The 15,331-nt window shown below is 32.0% G+C and overlaps 1 protein-coding gene across 7 annotated transcripts in view; it reads left to right on the top strand.

Annotated features, from left to right (window-relative positions):
• Positions 1–15,331, top strand: part of LOC118074029 (LIM/homeobox protein Lhx2) — a 180,270-nt gene that overhangs the window by 58,336 nt on the left and 106,603 nt on the right. For all 7 annotated transcript variants that reach the window (XM_035094910.1, XM_035094908.1, XM_035094912.1 and 4 more), the window contains one exon: positions 5,446–5,497. The gene's annotated coding sequence lies outside the window, so the exon portion shown is untranslated. The remainder of the gene's footprint in view (positions 1–5,445; positions 5,498–15,331) is intronic.

Genomic DNA, 15,331 nt, shown 5'->3' with positions numbered 1-15,331 from the left:
TTCATTAAAATTAAATTATATTCATTTTTCTAAAAATTCACAATCTGAATTTTACACATAGCTTACTACGTCGTCCCCAGAAATTCTTCTGATAGTTTTTTTAATAAAACTGCACGGTTTTGTCAAACTGATGTTCCAACAGTAGATGGAACAGTAGCAGCAATAGCTGCTAAAAGTTTAGGACTTGATGTCAATGATGGTACACCATGTTCTGTTGAAAAAGTAATATTTATCATTCAAAAGTCATCTATTTTCCAGGATATTTATGATTATACATTTTTGAGATGAACACACTTTTCAAGGATTAGAATTCAACATGGAAATAACCACTTTAGATAAATTTTTTGACAATGACATACCGTTTATTTTGTTGATCATGACAGTCCCTGAAGAAGATTGGGGTATAGGAGTGCATATATTCCCAGAAGAGAAGCGATCAGAATATTTAGCTACTGTGAATAAAAAAGGATATTAAACAGTGATAAAAAATACATCTAGAAGTAATTATACTTTCAATAAAGGTTTATTTATAACAACACTAAAATATGGAATCCATTAAAAAATAATCAAATAAGTAATGATGAACTTTCTGTGCTTGGAAAGTATTATTCTTATTGACTCACAATGGAAAAGAAGGAATTTCTCTGTATGTATTTGGCTTTCTTTATCACTAGGATTAATCGAATTCCAACTAACTGGACAGTTAGCATGGCTTTTAATGTTTGCCATTTTTTAGATACTTTATGTTTGAATGCCTAACCATTCTGGTGTGCATCTTTCAAAAAGGACTTCCTCATCCTCCAAGGTGTAGATTTTTCTACCATGAAAAGCACTTGCTGAAATGATAAGACCAAGTTCTTGATATTCATTATTTATTTTATATTTTTTTGGCTAATCAATGCAAGATGGGGGAGCCACTGTCGACTTCGAATATTAAACAATTAAAAATACTTATTAATTAAGGTATTTAATAGTTCTGAATAGACACTGACTTGATTTTTAATTGAATTTATTCTATAAATATCGATCGAACTCATCAGAATATTTAAAGTAAAGTCACTCTTTTCCAAGTAAGTTTTTAATTATACGACCAAGTATGTTCTCAGTTTAAAATTTTAATAAATTCATTAACGATTTAATGAAGTACTTGAAGGTTAAGACAAGTTGACATTTTCACATGCTCATTAATTTAAATTAACAAATTAAATAAATTCTTATTATCAAACACTAGTTAAATTTGAAAATCATTCAATATGATAGCAACGAAGAATGGGAATTTGATTAAATCAGTAGAACGTTTTCTTTTATTGAGTCATTTACAGCTTCTTGTGTATTATATTTGGTCTCGACAGGTTGGCAAGCCACGTCCGCACATTAAATCGCCTCTGGTAAGTCTGAGGATTGTAACTGGGACCTCAGTAGAGCCATGGATTGAAGGAGTCTTAGCGCAATTTCTTCGAATCAAGCGAAAGCCAATTACAAGTTTAATTTAGAACTTTACCTCACGATAATTAGCCGGTAAATTAAATTTACTTACGACGAGAAACAATCAGGAAACTTACGTTGGAGGTTTCTCGTAACCAGAGCGTCGGCAACGTTGCACTCATATACTTCACCTCCTATAAGATATTCAATAAAATTAATTACACGAAATGGAATGAAATAAGAGGAAAAAAAGTGTAATAATATTTTTCTTTAACTTTAAGTCATAAATTATTTCCTTTATTGTGAGATATTCCTCATCAACACAATAGGTGTGATTCTTATTTACGTCTGTTAATCGGAATGGAATAAAACTGTTTATTAAGTGGTCCTTGTTACGCTGTGTTAATCTCACATCTCGTAGTAATTAACCGCTTCCTTAAACCTCCTTTCCTATCATCACATCATCTCTTCCATTCTTACTGGAAGATTACCTTTAATATAACCATGTCAAGTTCTAAACACTCCTTCAGGTTGCATTGCAGAAATTGTTAAATAGAATTTGTTAAAATTTCTTTCAGATTTTCTTTATTGTATTATCTTTCAGGTGAAATTAGTCTGGAGTTAATATCTTCATTGGTTCTCGAAATATCGAAAATGAAAAAAAACTTGACATACGTACGTACATAAATTTATTGTTAAATATGCTTTTAAATGTTTCATAACGTGAAAATATAATAAAATACAAATTTCAAAATTCAACCCCATTACAGTAACTCCCTAATTGAAAGTTAATAATTATTTTAAATTGGAAGCATTGGAGAATTAATTCGATTGATAAATTGATGGTATTTTAAACATGAAAGTATTTATTAATGTTGGGGGATTGCTCAAACATCATCATTATATCATTGAGAAATGAAAAAGTGCATTTAATGGTTGGGTTTATTGCTATATAACTTGGCAAATGTCAGAGCTATAAACAAATGAGATATATTTCTCATTTAGGTGGTATGAGAGTTGAAGTTGAGGTAATAAATTAATATAATTTAGGCATTAAAATGTTGACTAATGTCGAGGGCGTCCGCGCATCCGTGAAGTTGGTATGCTGGGCTTGCTGACGTCACAGGACACGTCACTCAAACTCAAGAATGGCCGGAAGTCGTGAAATAGGATTAACTCACTTACCTGTGTCCGTATACATATAGTATATACGAACGTTACGAGGTGATAATTGAATAGATAGTGTACCACTCGTGTTAATACCTTCTCTCATTCGATTTTTCTAACGTCTGCAGGACGTGGCCCAAGTTTCCTGTGATTTTTCACAGGAAATTGTCTCAGGGTCTTTTGCTCGTGCTACATATATCTGTAACGATATTTCAACACCAGGATAATGAATATTTCCTGTTATTAACACGTGTCTTGATTCAAAAATTTTTTTGAGAGATAAATGTCTTTGTCTTTGACATGCTGCCTCAGTTATTAAAATTTCAACTTATCTACATTTTAATGTCTTTTCTGCTCGTTTTCATGATTGGTTGTAAATTATATTTTTCATTTTAAATTTTAATTAATTTTTCACATCCTTTTTTGCACTTTTGATCTGTTAAAAAAAAGATTTATCCTTTTTTTTTAACTTAACTTTTTTTATAGCATGATTTTGTTATCTCCAACAATTACAATGGTTATTAGGTGTTATTTTGAAAATAATTGAAAGCACTATTTTTTAGCTCGTGTGAATAATCAATTACTAGCACGAATGCATGAAATTTGTTCATAAGAAGAAAATTAACAATAATCATTATAAATATTGCGCAATAAATAGCTTTTAAATCATCAAAGCTCCAACTTGATGTTGAAAAAAAGAAGAAAACTCTTTCTTCAAAATGATGGCATTGAAAAATATCGCCAATGGTGTCGGATGTTTTTGAAGATTAATCAAAGGACTTGAGATAGATTAGGGATTTTTAAAATGGCAATTAAAAGTCTTATGTAATAATTTAGCTTTGATTTGCATGAATCCATATAGCTCTTTTATAACAGCTGTACATATATATATGATCAAAGAGTGAATCAAAAAGAAATAGTGAATTATTGCGGGAAGATCCGAGACGACTTAAGATATACTGGAGGGTCTTTTGGCGAGGCTGTGAGAAATCAAAAGCCGTATCGCTTGCGAGGAGCTAATTCGGCGCGATGCATCAACGCGGTACAGCACAGACTGCACTTTGTGGAGGCAGTTAAATTGACATACCGTATATCAGGGAGAAGTATGGGGTCCGCTACAAGTCCAGAGGAAAAGAGAAAAAGTCATTTCGGGACAAGATTAGACTGGCTATCTCACGTCGTTATGCATCTTTAGGAGACCTCGAAGTCCCTCAATTTGGCTTGACTGCATCCGGAAAGGATTCGTGAATTTATTTTCTCTACGACAGCTACTTTGCAAGCAATTAAAAATTTTAATTAAAAAATAAAGTGTTATATTCGTGGGGTTAATGATGGTTTAATTGAAAGCTCACTTGGTACTCAGGTAAACTAAAACTTGGCTGTAGCAATCATTAACGGGTGTCCACGCTGGTTTTCCGTCTGAGTACTAACGAGAGCTAAACACTAGTACATATGTATCTATATGTGTGTGTGTGTGTGTATATATTCACATCGACAAATAGTTGAGTACTAGTTGGTGCACATCGCACTTGTTAAATCGGCCATCTCTTGTCGCAGCATCCCATCGTGTCCGTGGCCTGAGGTCCTGCGGTAATAACTGGACGCCATTATAAAACCTCCCCAGGGTAAAGCCGACTAAGGGTACTCTCTCTACTTACTCTCTTTTCTCTCGTACGTACCGCTCGTTACTGCCAGGATACGGGATTTTCCTTCGTTGACCGCCGATATTTCTTTCAGTCTCTTTCTGATCCTTACATTTCTCTTTATTATTATTTTTTCAAAATTCAACTGTTCCTTCCAGCATTTCTCTATCTTCATTTGATGGTATTTGAATGATTTCTTCAATCTTCCTTGAGGTCCTGTTTGAGAATGATAGTCTTTGAATTTTTTTGATAATATTTTTATTTATTCATATCCTGCTGACTGCAGTTATCCAATAAAAGCTCTCTAATTTCGCTGGACAATTATCAGTCTTTTATTGATTTCCATATTAAATGAGTTTATTGAATTATTTTCGATTCAACTGATAAAACATATCCACAAAATTTAAAACAAAAATTAAATAAATCCAAATATTCTCATAATAATAATGAAATTATTTGCTAATAATATCTAATACAGAATTAAAATACTTTCGAATAATATTTAATATTTTTTCGTGGTCGTTACATTTGTACAGTATTTTTTTATTTTGGTGAATTGATTAATATTTTTTAATTGTTGCATTAAAAGAAAAATTGCAAATCCAATAATCCCCCAAATTACCAGAATTCTCTAGATGATTACTCAAAAACATGAATCTAAATAATATATGCAGGCCGAATGATTTTTATTCTCATTCAAATTTTCATTATATAAATTACGACATTGATTGAGTATAACAACTACAGGCACGCAGTTAATAACAAGTCTAAATTAAGCTATAATCCTCAGTAGTGGCGGGTGATGGCTGGGTAGTAATGATCCATATGAAAATATAACGAGAGTACAGTTGGATCTGCAAAATATCTAAATTAGCGAATTCATTTTATCTCTCATTTACTAGAAATATCTCCACATCTCTCTTTTCTCTCATATATTCTCACTAACGGCAATTTGATAGAATCAAATGAAGTTTCAGTGAATTGAGAGGATTTCAATGATTATCCTGATGCTTCAATGCACTCTTGTTTCTCGCTAATTGTAGATATTCCAAATAAAATGAAATTTTATATTCGGAATTAATATTCCGTTCAATATATTTATTATCAAGTTATTGCAAAAGCTTATTATTATTCATCAATAATGTACCATAAAAAAATATATAATTCATCTAATAATTTTAATGTTATTATTATTATTATTTTGTTTCAGTGTAATAAAAATTGGTGGTGTTTGGATTAAACCAACTTGCTTCCATGTTTATGTAAGTACCTATTATTATTATTACTCTCAATAACTGTTATTCAATTTATTTAAAAATTAAAATTATCGTATTTTACTTCGTCATAAATATTTAATCATTTTAAATATATATTAAAAATAATTCGAGATGTTTTGTTTGTATGTGAATTGAATAGAGAAAGCCTTGAAGCTTATCTTCAATTTATGCAACATGTAAAAATAATTTGTGTGTTATCTAATAATATTTTCTAAGTTTTATGAAGTAAAGATTTTACATTTCGTTGAGACTCACGTACATATGTTTTGTTCACTTATCGTGTACTACTCAGACTTATTTCATTCCTCTTGTGGACCATAAAGACCTTCATTATGACTGCCTTTAATTATTAAATTTATTTTAAGCAGACTCTTTCTCTTTGTTAGAAGCAAAGTACTTTACTTTCCACAGAAAGCAGTTATACTAATTCCTAGTAAGCTGACCAGCTTCCCACACTGAGTGCTAATGAATTTTCTTCGTTTTTTCATCATTTTGTTTGCTCATTAGCGTCGTACATTTCAAACTTTTACATTTACTCGACTTGAATGCATGTCGTAGTTTTGAGAAAAAGCTGAAGCTGCAACGGTTTTTTTTTTGCCTATGTTCCATAATTACCTATGCTTCATAAAATTAATCAACTCATCAAAAGCCAAACTTTGGATGAATTCTAACATTAAATTAATCCTATATCAATTTTTTTTATTTCAATTTCTTTAGTATCATGGAGAAATAGAGATTCTAATGAGTTAATTTTTTAATTTTAATCTGGATATTTAACGATTTTTTGTCATTATCGAGAAAGATTTAACTAAAAGACACTCTAAAGGCACTTAAAGACTTTTTAGATTTTTTTTTTTATTCTTTCAAGCAGATTTTTTATTCTCTTGTCAGTTGTTCCTCCCATCAGGGAGTATCCTCAAAGCGGTGTGGTGGTAATTCAATCTTCCACACCTTCTCCACGATCTTAATCCAAAGATTACGTTGAGCTGACGCGAAAAAAGAAGATGAAAGTAAAGAAGAAAAAAAATAACAAAGAATGGAAGACTAATAAGAAGAGGGAAAAAATTAACAGAATTAAATATGCAAAAGTGAAGCCAATTGCATGACAAGTAGAAGAAATTATGAGGAATATTTTGTTTCCGGATTTTGATAATAAGTTGTCTGTAGTTTAGTCGTTATATATAGTTAGCAAACAACAAAAGTCTTTGTTTCGAATAAGACGCTGTGGTGGATTCACGTCCATGGAACATTAACCAAGCAGTCTGGCATCGTAGGCACTGTATATAGCATACATATAATATATCTACATAACTATGGTATCACCCCGGCGTAACGCGACGCGGTGAAACTACCCCGGAAACGGACGCGAGGGGAAGAGTGGGATGTTTGTGGTACACCGGAAAACGAAACAAATATAATACCAGTTCTCTAGAGATTGTCACGACGTAACGAGAGATAGTAATTATTTAATAATTATTTTGACAATAAATTTATACTTTGGAATTCAATCATTTTATTAAACGCTTTTTATTGACTATTTCGTTATTTTATTTGCAATGAACTGTTTCATTTGGAGATCAACAAGTTATGAGAAATTACGAATTAAAAATTGCAGAGAATTATGAATTTAATCCACGTTTATTTGAAATTAAATCAATCGATTATTGTAAATTAAATATTTATTATTTAATAATCCTTCCTGTTCTTTTACATCAATTAATTATTAAAAAAAAACAATATTATTTATCGAATTCTAAACTTTAAAACTTTAAAAATTCCCTCACAACAAAAACAATAAATCCTGAGAGCCTAAATGAAAAAATCCAATTCTCAAAAAAATATTCACCATATTTACAAATACATGAAGTATATTTAAGATCTTATTTCACTTCATTCGTAACAAAATTGAATGGGGTTTGGTACAAAAAGTGTCATTTTCCAAGCGATCGTTTCCTTACAGCCATATTTCAAATTTCAATCTTGGATTTTCTTGAGCATTTCCCCTCTACTCGGCCAGATCGAGGGTCGGCAATCTCACGGTTTTCCTCTCTACTTTTCTCGCTCGTACATACATGAAAAGGTAGACCGATAGTGGGAGTCGTAGAAGAGGAAGCAATTCATATATGTAGATCTGAGATTCGTGCGCCAGCAGGTTCGATTCCCGGCGAAGTTATTATCACATATATTAGACAACTGACCGAGTGCAGAGAGACGTAGTGGGATCATGTGGGGGTGTGTAACCCGAGGTCGGAGGTCTGGGATGAAGGGAACTCCTCATATGAGATACAATATCGCCTTGACTCGCTGGATCGTGGTTATGGTAAGAACCCTTTATTGTTTTATATTGTTTCGAGAGCGCCTTTATTATACGATTCCGCAGCGGCTGCAGGGTGTGAGTAAAGAAAAGAAATTGGAATAAAATTGCCGGCCCACATATATACCCACCTATATATCTATATAGTGGCCATTGAATTAGGTATAGAAGCAAAAGAAAATGAAAGAAAAAATTAGAGATAGATATTTTACGATCTAGAGTCCAGCCGTGGAAACTCCTTTATCATACATGGATTTTAAATTCAATGGAAAACTTGGGGAAAAATTAAATAATTTTTAATAGATAAAAATATTCAAGAGAATAAAATTCAATTTATTTTTATTGCAAAAAAAACAAAAAGAGATATTTTAAAATTTATTGCAAAAGTAGTAACATATTTGATATTGATGCGACTGTATAAGATATTTTTCCCTCTCATTTTCTTTTATAAAAGATGGTTTTTATCGTAATAATATCTAATTCTGTTGTGGAAAGCTTTTAAAGCTAGCTCAACAATAAATGATAAAAATAGCTAACGATAAATGTGGATAATGTCTGAAGTAATATTGGGGAATATATAGAGCTGATGAAAAATGTTAGCAAGATGGTATTATAAATGAGTTTACGAGAGTTTATGTGATGGAATGAGTGATAGGATACTGGTCATGACGATCTGATCGATAGTGATAATCGACGGCTGGTCCAATCGTTTCCGACCGCAAGCCAATTGTAATGCCAAGTAGAGAAATATCATCTACGCCAAGTCTCTCATGGTCGAGATACTGAGTAACACTTTGACGCCACAGAGAAACACGGCCAAGGGGCTTGTATTTACCTTGCGGTTTCAATCTGATCTTATTTAAATATAAATTACAGGGCCACAAGGCTTGTGTTCTCCATTATAAACGGTTGATGTTTGTGTTCAAATTTTCTCTCTTGCCAATTGCACCAGCTTGTCAGCACTTGAGCTCCAGGTGTCGCGTTTGAAATGGATTTTATCAATTTATTGCCTTTGTTTCTCAATAATCGTGACTCTTATTAGCTATTTTTCTTATTATTTATTATTATTGATCTTTCAAAATCATTTTCGAACAATCATTATACCGAGCTGTCGACAATAATCTATTTGCTGTGTTATATTTCTTTCATCAATAAATGAACACTCAACATTTATTGTTTTGGAAATCATTTTACGTAATAAAATGCTCGCTTTTTACTATTGGGGGAAAGTTTTTAGTGTAGTAAATATTTTAGTGATTTTTTCTCATCAGTTTAACGTTATTTATTGTAAAAAAAAATATTTTAAAATCATGAATAATTTAAATTGTCGTAAATATTTTTTTGCCCATTAGTTGACTTTCAATAATGATAAAATATTTATAATCAATTTTTTAAAATAAAAAATTAAAAGTTTTAGAATTCAATAGAATATTATTTAATTGTTTTACCTTTGTAATAATGAATTTATTCATAATTTTTTTAAGGTATTGATGATTGATGAGAAGAGTTGTTTTTTTATTGCTGAACGTAATGATATATTTTACTCAACATCTTGTTTGATTATTATTGATTCCAAAGTGATTTTCCAACAATCATTATCTCGAATTGACGATCGAACCGATTGAATTTGATTTGCCACATTCAGTCCTTCAAGTGATATTTTTTGTTTCTCTTTGACGGAAATTAGATTCCTTGGAATTCCCGAGGAAACATAAGGGGTAAGCAAGAGTGTAAGAGGAAGAGAGAGATAAAGAGTTGCTGCGTGACGGATTGCAGATCGAGCAGGGATAATTTCCTCAACCCGTGCTCGCATTCTCAGCGATTAATCGCTCGATCGAGGATAAAAAAATTCAACGGGTACTCTGTAACCGCTTAATTTTCTGAAGAACGCAAAAAAGTCGTAGAGTTTGAGTTTGTCTGAGTGTTCACTTTGTCGACAAGAGCTATTATAATTATGATCCCGTATTTTTTTATGTCCCTGGATAATTATTTCTTCAAATTAAATTAAAGTTTTTCGAAACAAATTATTATTACCGTCGTTTTAAAGGCATTTCCGATGATATTCTTTACGGTCATCACTGATAAGAGAAAAGAAACAAATAATTTTATATTTTATGAATAAATTTTATATGTGTATGTATTCTAAGAGCTTATGGAAATGCTCCAGTTTTTAATTTGATGCACCATAAGGTACCATAAAAAGGTGATACGCAGGTGCATATGACAGATGGTTTTACTTCCGGCAGATAGATTAAATGTTTATGCGATTTTGTTAATTCCATTCGACAAGTCGGCACGAATGATCCACGTCATCTAATGGACTATGATAATTGGAAGGCAGTTGTGTTGATGATGAATAGTTGTTCATCAAACTGCGGGGAATAACAAACCCCAAGAGTCAATTGAATATTCATAGCATAGATCTAAATTGATATCAGTCTAAAGTAATATTAGTATTATACATAGAAAAATATTTAAGAAGTGGGTGAAAAAAACCAACTTCATTTCTTTTTTTAATATTAATTTATGCAAAAAAATATTTAATCTATTTTTTGTCTTTGCTATCAGAATATTTTCATTGCATTGTCGAGGTTTAACTCAGATTAAAAAATGGGTCTGCGCTTACTTTGTGCTCTGACGACGAACTTCCTATTCATTGAAATCCATAATTTTGTCATCTTTTAGCTTTCTTTTATTATAACAAATTAAAATTATTATAAATAATAAAATTAGTTTGGAGTCGATATCTTCATTAATTCTCGAGATATCAAAAACGAAAATAAAACATACGTACGTACAATTGTCTGTACGTACATGAATTAATTTTTAAATCTTTTGATATGCTTTTAAATGTTTCAGAATATTAAGAAATTACAAATTTAAAAAATCGACTCCATTATAGTAACTTCCTAATGGCACGTTAAAATTAAAATATTCTACTTTAATAAGATTTTTTAGAACTACTTGCATAAAAAATTGTTATCACTTTGATTAATTAATTAAATTTTCTATCAACTTTTATCAACAAAAGGTAATTTACTAGAAATGTCTTTGTTAAATAAGTAATTTTTCATCACCAAAAAAAAACCTCGAAATGAGTTACTCTTTAATTTAAATAATTTCTGTTAGCTTAGGAGCAGATAATCTTTTCGATTAAAGGTCTCTGTTGGAGTTTACTTAAACCGTGAAGGGTTGAAGTACTTTTCCTTTTTACTCGAACAAAATACATACACAGTGATGTTGAGTATACAAAGATCGAGGACGTGTGTACTCCTCATTCCCTTTGTTTTCCGAATGCAAATGAGTGGTCCTGGTCCTTCTATAACACAGCTCTTGCTCCACACTCGTACGTCTTACAACTCAACACATTGGCTCTCTCCCAACACACGGAAGCGTGCGATATGCATGCATATTCATATGACATGAGTGTGGGCCATGAGAGGTTATTAATTAACCGGAAGCCTAATCAAACCTCGGACGTATATAGGATGAAGCAGGTGACGTTTATCTTGGACTATATACACTCCTGACGACAGAGTTTTAGTAGCAGAAAATATTGATAAAAATATTTTTCGCTGAAACTAGGAATATATAAAACTATGAGTGAAGCCATGCTTGGATGAATTCATGGTTAGGTCAGAGAGATTAGAGTACAGTGAAACTACCAATGGGCTGGTGATGAAAAAAACTAAATGAAAAGGAAGCCTTTGTTATGTTTAGAATTCCAGCAGCGACGAGGAGAGTATAGAAGCACATAGTGATCGGGCGGGTAAGCTCTTCAGGGTATGAGGAAAGAGCAAAAGAGGTGATACTGGTGAGGTCCAGAGGGTGAAACGCGGGGGCAACTGCAATTTGTACCTCTTACTGTCCACGGAAAGAATAGCTATTGTCTTGCAGGAGAGAAACAAATTAAGCCTTCATAAAGCCGGCATACGCGTCAATAGGAATCGATATTTTTAATTTTAGTAGAAGCCAAACATCTACTTCTCATTCTCTTTTACGTATCTCTCTTCTAGCCGCCCTTCGTGCAGCACTAAATAATAATAACCCTCAGCAACGCGAATGACTTTGCAAGAATGCATTAAATGTACAGTTTTATCGCGTTCAACCAACCACAAAAAATGTTTGCTATTTTTTCTTTTTAGTTTTTAATTCAGAAAAGACAAATCTAAAGTTCAATTATTATGTTGTATTAATTCTTTTTCAATGAACCTTTGATTAAAAATCATCTTTTTGATTTAAAACAATCCCACTTTGTCTGAGAAACAAATTAATGAATACTTCTATTTATTAATTAGTCAATATTAAATAAACAAATGATTCTTTTTATAGAAAAATAATTTTTTAAATGATAAAATTAATTTAGCGAGCAAATGAAATGAAAGTAGTATCGTTAGTTGATGTGGTTATGAGATAAAAAAAGAAGACAGTGTCCAAAAAGTGGATTTTTATTGATTGAAGAAAAAGTACCTATCCAAGAGAGTTGTAAAGAGATTTTGTGGGTTGTTGATTGAAAAATTGGATGCACTGGTGGATCTTTGAGGAGGAAATAAGGTGACTGTAGATAGATATGGAGTTGAATCGACAGCAGCAGATGGAATGATTCCGTTTCTTCAATAACTGACCACTCTCTTGGGATTATTATGTTTTCATCAGGTATCTTTAGTGGTAGGAAAAAGCATCGAAGGGTTGTGTGGGACCGGATCAACATGTACAGACCGTCCAAACCAAGAAATTGCATCCCCATCCTCTTTCTTTTCTTTGCTCCTTTCTTTCTGTCTCTTTCTACACCCCCTTCTATATGCTCCTATTTCTCCACTTCCAAATGGTTTCCGAGGCTCAGCATCGAACCCACGCGAAATATATACGAGCCGGCAAATTGAAAACTACCGATCGACCTGGGCTTGAATAAAATATTACCAAAATTTATTGTAACACCTGGTACATCGTTCGACCACCAATCGAATAAGAATCTTTTTTAGTATCTATTTTCCTTCAATTTTAAAATGTTGTTTATCTACTTATCAAATATCTAATGGAATTAGATCAACTAAAATAATAGTTTTCTTGAAGGATAAAAACACTTAGGAGAAAATAAAAAGGCAATTTCATCAAATATCTACCCAATTTTTTTTATAACTCCAAAATAATTTATTATTAACTTTCCATTAGAAAGTTATTGTAATGGGGTCGATCTTTAAAATTTGGAATTGTGTTACATTTTTCCGTTTCAAGATATTTAAAAATATTTTAAACGATTTAAAAATCAATGCATATACGTACGTATGTCCGATATTTTTTTAACAAATAACAAAGTGCTCTCAAATCCATTCTTTACTTTAATAATTATTTTTACTATTTATTTGTTTGCATTAAAAAAAAAATGAGTTATTAATATAATATGCCATTGAACAAATAAATTAATTTTAGTTGGGATAAATTTTCATTTTCATTCACCAGTAATTTCAGTTAAAGTTTCTAATAACGTTAGCAATTTTACAGTAGCCTGGGCATATAATTTAAAACATTTTATTGCAATTAGAAACATTTTCGTTGAAATTAATATCGGTGACTGCTTGAAGCCGTCTCGCTAGTTTTGTCTGTATCTACTGCCTACTATGCTTCTCTCATTCTATACTCGTCATGCGTTCTCCTTTACTCTCACAGCTATTGCCGTTTGAGTTCTCATACTGTCGCGACACCCCAGCAATAAGGGAACATACCGGGAGGGGTTGCCGGGGGGTGACAGGCTAAATTAAATTTTCTATTTTGCAACGGGCTCCTCCTGACCTCGGTCTTTCTCATTGCAATCATGTGGACAAGGTTGGACGAGGTTCTCAACAATTTTTGATAAAATTTTCAGTCTAAGATGCATTTATATCTTTTATTACTTCTATTACATTCCTTTCATTCTTTTTGCATCAGCTTTTCAAAATTAAATCTATGAAGTAAATTTAATAGTTTCACTAGACAATTACTTTTTTAATATAAAAAAATTTTATAAAAACTTATCCTCACAACTTTACTGCAAAAATAATCATTTTATTTCAAATAAGTTTCGAGTTCTTTTAATTATTTGAAAAATAAAAAATAATTGATACTTAGGTAGTTAAATAAATTCTCGTCAAGTTAATTTAAATATGAGTGATTAATGAGCATTCATTATTTGAAAGGAAAAAAAGGTTAAAACTTTTAAATAAACAAGTAGTCTTTTTATGAGATTAAATATTAAAAATATGAGTTTTTAGTTAGGACAGGTGAATAAATGATGATAATTAAGAAGAGAGAAATATGAATGACTAATGAATAAAAAGTTGGAGTAAGAATTTACGTTAGTTACTAGAGGAAGAGGAGGAGGAGGAGGAGGAAAAGGGCGGAGTAATGCTTTGCAGAATATGTGTTGGGGGGGTGGTTATTTTAATTACTGTCCGGCGACTCTAAATTAAAGAGCCAGGTTATATTCCACGAGGGTGGTCTCTACTCCTTTCCCTATTGCTCACCCTTGTGCTTTCGTAACTCTGTAAGCATTTGGTTCACCTCTGGCTAGTGCAGCTCTCTACATCGCGTTTCTCTTACTCTCTCATGCTCTTTCAGTGTCTCTGGAGAGGACGAAACCGGCCGCGATATTACTACAGCCATTCTTTACCCACACCCGGACCACGCGGTTACGCGTTTGACGCTAACCCGGCTAACCAGTCTCTAAATTGTCGAGAGCATCCCAGGATTAAGGGTTTCCACCCGTCGACTACCCGCGATTGTCCAGAAATTAACCAGACTCCGCATGTGCAGCGAGACGACTCCACTTCCCCTACCCTCTGGACCCTTAAGAATTTTTCAGCGAATGGAGAGAGAATTATTGAATTTAATTTTCGTGACCCTTGGGGGTCATTAATCACAACCCTTAGCGTAATTGCGATTCGCTCGCCTGGAGACTCGTTAAGTCGTCTGACTTGCGGATATGATCGTTTTCTTAGATAATTGCGACTGCAGTCAACATCATCTTTCAGTGTTGATTAATGTTAAATTTCATTTAATGAGATATTAATTATCTTTTCAATTCTAACTTTATTTTAAGCTTATTGCTTTGATTTCTAGCTCTCACTTTATATTGACAGTAAATGTCAATTTTTTTTCCAAATTAAATCCTAATATGTTTACTGACATTTATTCCAATTAAATGATTAGGAAAAATATTATGCTGGTGTCTATTAATATTTACGTGTTTATCTTCATCTGTCCAATGTGAAGGTGATTAATCCTATTTTTTTATCTATTAATTAATTTATTATTATTCATTAATTTTAAGGTATTTCGATTGCTCTCAGTCGTATAAAAAAAATACCCAAGGCCCTTGGAAATAAAATTCATATTCTTTATTAAATATATACACTCAAGCCCTAAAAAATTAATTAATTATTCTTGTATTAAAACAAACGTTTTATTTTTTAATAATTTTTAATTCTAATGCAGTACAAGAAATCTTAAGAGAAAATTAATTTCGATCG

Source organism: Chelonus insularis, unplaced genomic scaffold (assembly GCF_013357705.1).
Source record: "Chelonus insularis isolate UGA/USDA-ARS -01 unplaced genomic scaffold, ASM1335770v1 scaffold_714_pilon, whole genome shotgun sequence".
NCBI classification, from domain to species: domain Eukaryota; kingdom Metazoa; phylum Arthropoda; class Insecta; order Hymenoptera; family Braconidae; genus Chelonus; species Chelonus insularis.
This window is presented reverse-complemented; position numbering and strand designations above follow the sequence as displayed.